Source organism: Empidonax traillii, unplaced genomic scaffold, assembly GCF_003031625.1.
Source record: "Empidonax traillii isolate 1590-97213 ecotype Southwest subspecies unplaced genomic scaffold, ASM303162v1 scaffold1422:size140493, whole genome shotgun sequence".
NCBI classification, from domain to species: domain Eukaryota; kingdom Metazoa; phylum Chordata; class Aves; order Passeriformes; family Tyrannidae; genus Empidonax; species Empidonax traillii.
This window is the reverse complement of record NW_020956615.1, coordinates 135,166-140,452: the sequence shown is the minus strand read 5'-3', so window position 1 is coordinate 140,452 and position 5,287 is coordinate 135,166.

Sequence of the window (5,287 nt, the reverse complement as noted above, 5' to 3'; positions counted from 1 at the left end):
GTGTTTTCCCTTTACTGGCAAAGTAGTTTCTTCCATGCCAAGTAATGTCTTTGACATGCAGTAATTTAAGTTTTATTAAAGCTCATATCATTCTTTAATTAATAACAGGGAGCAATCCAAACAACTCAGCAAATACCTCTGTGTTTCCAGAGTAGATATACATAGCTTTACTGTGACACTGATGTTCACATGCCTGAAGCCATATTAAATCTCGTTTTCCCACTTTTGTATCTGTCATCCTTATTCCTCTCTAGTTTCCCTGTGCACAACTTTCAGCAGGTTATTCCCTCTCTGAATTTGTTGGCGATAGTGACAATTAACTGAGATTAATTCCAGCCTGCAAAAGCTTTCTCTGTGCTCGTGCCTGCAGTCCCACTGCAGTGCCAGGTGGCTGAACAGTGTCAGTGCCACAGCTCCCCTCTGGCTCTTCCAGCACAGCTCTTCAGAGGGGCTCTTTACCTGGTGCATCTGACAACTCCCTGAGCAGAAGAGAAGCTGTGACATTGCACAGCGCCCAGGGAGCCCTGCCTTCTCTTCATCTGTGCCCTGAATGGGACGTGATTCAGGCAAAAAGTGGAGAAATGCAAGACTTTTAAAGTTTGTTTCAAAGGCAGGAAATGGATATAGCAATTCTACTGTCAGGGCTGGAGTCTCAAATTGGAAACCAGAGCCCAGTGAGGTGGAGACAGCGTGTGAGAAAAGGCAACAGCTCTCAAAGGGAAATATCAGCTCTCTGGGAACCCATACCCAAAGCTCTCATTGTCTTTGATAAGACACTTTAATAACCAGGCTTTAGATGGTTTTTCCTCCTCTGCCATTATCTCAGCACCAACCTTGGCCTTTACTGACTCAGAGCAGCACGAGTAGCACTAATGTACCTTTAAAAAAGACTAAATTCTCCACCTTATGTATCACCTCCTTCCCCCAAAAAAACAAACTATCCTTTGCACTAAGGATTTTTTTCCAGATACTTCATTTTAGTATCATTCATTTTTAAACTGAGTTTATTCAGTTGGACCAGAAAAAAAGAAGTAAAGAGGCTAAATTTTTTTCAAGTATCCGTTATGATACAGCTGGGATTATTTTTCCCCATTTAGTAATTACAGTGCTTATATGGATATTTCTTAAACCCAGCATGGTATTTTGTCGTTATTATAAAAGCCTTCCCTCTCTTGGGACTTCTAGTGACAGACTCGTGCATGCAGTCCCTTCAGAGATGGCATTCTGTTTTCTTCAGCATGCTGCTGTCTGATGACAATTTTCGTTATTAGAATGAATTAGATAATGTTCTTTGCTACACTTATTTTTCAACCTCAGACAAAAAAGGGAACGTATCACAATTTCAATGTATGTTTTCATCTGAGGGCCAAGTAGTCATCTGACATTTCTGTTTTCACAGAGACAAAACTGATATGAAGTACAAATCTCATATTGATCTCTTAAACTTGACGCTGGCTCATCAGGGAATAATTCTGTTCTTGCTTCCTCTTCTCTTGTACTTTTATTTTTCTGTGTAATACACAGATTGTGTAACAATCATTAACAGTCTGGTTTTCCTTTGTTTTTTTTTTTTTTTAAATCCTAATATTCCGTGAGGTAGAAACCTACCACCTACCTCTTTTATATAAGGAAACAGAAATGCAAAGGAAAAGAAAAGGCTGATCTGAGGTTAAAAATAACCTTCTGAGACTGAGCAGTGATTCAAATAAACTCTCTGAATGGCAAGACTATAGCAAGAGCCCTCTCACAATACAACACTACTATTTTCTGGAGCAAGGAAAGTTGACATCTGTAAACTGAACTTCTTATTTACACTAGATATGATATGATACTCCCCCTCTGTCTCTTTGATTCCCAGCCTGTGTGAGAAGCATAAGAGCTGCTCATGTATTTCATAGTGATAGTGCAAGCTTCACCTTAAAATGCTTGGAATATCTAGGTAACAGCAGGATACAGTTGCCACATGGTCTTCTCTTTCCTTCTAATTTCCTGATCTCTCCAGCATTAAATTTAGACTTGACTATTTTTTTCTTTTGCATTTCACACTGTGTAAAAAATAACTAAATTCCAGAAAATATAGAGAGAGAACATGAGGTTTTCCAAAATGTTCCACTATGAAAAGCTTGGATTTTATTTGATTCACTGACCTAGACCGCAACATCGCTTCTAGAAGGGAAAATGCATGCTAGGGAAGAGGAAAAAGAACAACCATGAGGTCACAACCTCCTTTAGGAATCCACCTGATCTGGTGTGGGATCCTCCAGGGGCTGCAGGGGAATCTGCTGCCCCATGGAGCTTCACAGGCTGCACCAGGGGCTGCAGAGGAATCTTTGTTTCCAGCACTTGGACCACTTCCTCCCTCTCCTTCCTCACTGGCCTTGACAGTTTATTTGGCAGGTTTATTTTCCACTCCTTAACTCTGTTATCCCTGAGGTGCTGCCACCACTGCCAATGGGCTCAGCCTTGGCCAGCAGAGGGTCCATCTTGGAGCCAACTGGCATTGGCTCCGCTGGACACAGGGGAAGCGTCTGGCAGCTTCTCACAGAAGTCACCCTTGCAGCTCCCTGCTACAAACCCCCAAACCCAACACAGTTACACGTACCAACTCCTAGGAATCTGAATGACCCGCCCATTCTGATGCAATGACATCTAAAGGGTCATTATGCCAGTCAAGACCTACCACCACCCCTTCTGTTCTCAAAAGATTAATTTTCCTGGCCAAAGTTTTCATAGGTGCCTTCAGCTTCATTTTAATGCTTATACAGATTGCTGCAGGTATGACTGATCCTGAGTGTCCACAATGTTTCAGTATTCAGAGTTTAAACTAACTGGATTAAATATTTGATTCTGATGTTTCTCCACATACAGATCTTGAATCATGTGGTAGTTCCATGTGCTTCCTATGCTGATGAGGATATTAAATTGGATACACTGATTTAATCTCATGAAAGAAAAAAAAAACATTATGCACACATAGAAATTCAGAATCTGGTTAAAGAAAAGGTAATTTAAATAGAATGCTGAAAGTGACATAAGGGAAATAGTTCGAGTGAGCAAGTAGTTCTGATTATTTTCCTTTTCCTCTTAAGGGATTTCCCTTAAATAAATTGTAATGGAATAGAGCATAGAGTATAAGTTTATTTGTCGACTGGATTTAGCAACTTTCATATTCTTATATTCAAAATAAGAAAAGTTGTCTTTCTCTCACCTCTACTTTCCACACAGTCTTCACTCATTATTCCTGGACACAGATTAGACCAAAGCAAATCAACCTACACTACAGTATTGACCTAAAAAAACAGATGCAACTGGAAAACTAGCTCAAAACACCTTTGAGAGCACTGGGTTTGATTCAAATTCACCTCCAATTCCCTGAGAAGGTTTCTACAAGTCAATGCTCCTGATACTTTCTTCACACATCCTGATTTCTTGACTCTTACACTTCCTGGTGTTTTGATGAGATGATTTAAAAAACTAATGCTATTCATGGTGTTTCACCCTCATCCCTTCAAACAGAATTTATTCACACACAAAAATCCTCAAAACACCAATTCACCCAAACCACAGATTTTGCACTGGTGAACCACATAAAGATTTTGAAAAATCACTTTTTCCTCATATTCAGGGTTTTTATTTATTTATCCCAAATTCAACAAAGAACGCAACATTTCAAAAACACAGTTTAGCTTCAACAATAAACATAACAGAGTCCAACCGGATGAAGACAATTCTTTCTGAAGATGCAACAAAGCTATTTGAAATAAATGCAGGCAAGTCCTTCTTCTTATCCCCATTCATTTATATAGAATAAATTTACTGCTGATAAACTGTGCTTTACTACCACTGCAGCTGCATTTAAATAAATTCTAGTATCCTACAACATTTCAGTCATTATTCTCATTTTTCATAGGGGCATTATTCAAATATTATTGAACTGTGAAAGACCATATTTTGAACTAATCTGAAATAATCAAGAAAACAAAGAAGAATAGGGAAGACATCATGTGGATTGATACAATTTGGTGAGGTACTTCTTCAGTTTAAGTCTCTCTTGCATTCCTTTTGCTTTCTATGCAGTCTGTAGAAAAAGTGGGGCTAGTGTATCAGGTAAGGACTTCAGATTGAACATGTTTATATAGGTATATACAGCACTATGATCTTTCGCACCCTTTTGCCCTTGACTCTGCCTGCTGGATGAAAAATTATCTCAGTGGGAAAGTTTCCACAGTGGTGATATTGACAACAGTGAAAAAGAATGAAGGAACTCGGATGCACACATGTTGCCAACATTCATCCAGTGCAGTTTACTTGGGTATCAAATAAAGTATATTACAGTGAATGAAATTGTTGCATGGGGCATTTCTTCTTTGGAGCAGCTAAAGGCTGGGAGGCATGTTGTTATTCCCTGAATCACATTATGGACCAGGTTTTTCTCTACCAACACTGAATTTGACAGAAGAGTATAAACAAAGAATTTGAAATTGTGAATGGTATTTCCTTCCTAGAATAAAGCATAAGACTCATGATTAAGGATACAGAAATGGACTACAGTGCTGGTAGTCATATATGTCCCTGATCTCTGATCTGTTTGCAAGTTCCATTGTTAAGAAGCTTAAATACCCTTGAAGCAATAAAGGTCACAGGACACTGCATAGGCTTTGAACATTTTAAGTTGCAGGCAATGCATTAATCATGCCACACGGAAGCCATCAATAAGGTTTCCCAATAATTGGTGTTTATTGAATGCTGATGGAAACACATCAGGGCTGTCAGATACCTGCTTCACAGCTCGTTCAAACACTGGTGACGTCTGCAGCTCTGCAGCTGCTTTTGCTGATGAACCACAGACTACTGCCACATAGACTGTATGCTGTTCAGTATGATCACAACATAGCAATTTCTTTTGTGCCTGTTCATCAGATCATAGCATCCTGGAGATGACCCTTACCTTCCTTCCTACCTAACCCTCAATAACTCCTCACACACTCTCAAATACGAGCCACATCAGCCAGTGTTCTGGTTTTGTGGCAGCTGGCAAGCAACTCTATTAGGGTGATGTCTTCCGTGCATTCAACTCATATGCTAAAAAAAGTGGCTGGAAGCATGTATTCTGCCAGGAGATATTTAAAGGAATCTGACTGGCATATATATTTTAAAGCAAGAATGAACCTCTAATATCATGAGTCTGTTCTCTTTTTAACAGATGCCGCAGAATTTTTACCACTAGCTGAAGCAGTAAAGAGAATTATTCAGGCCAACAACTGATGGCTGAATTAGATTGTAGCAT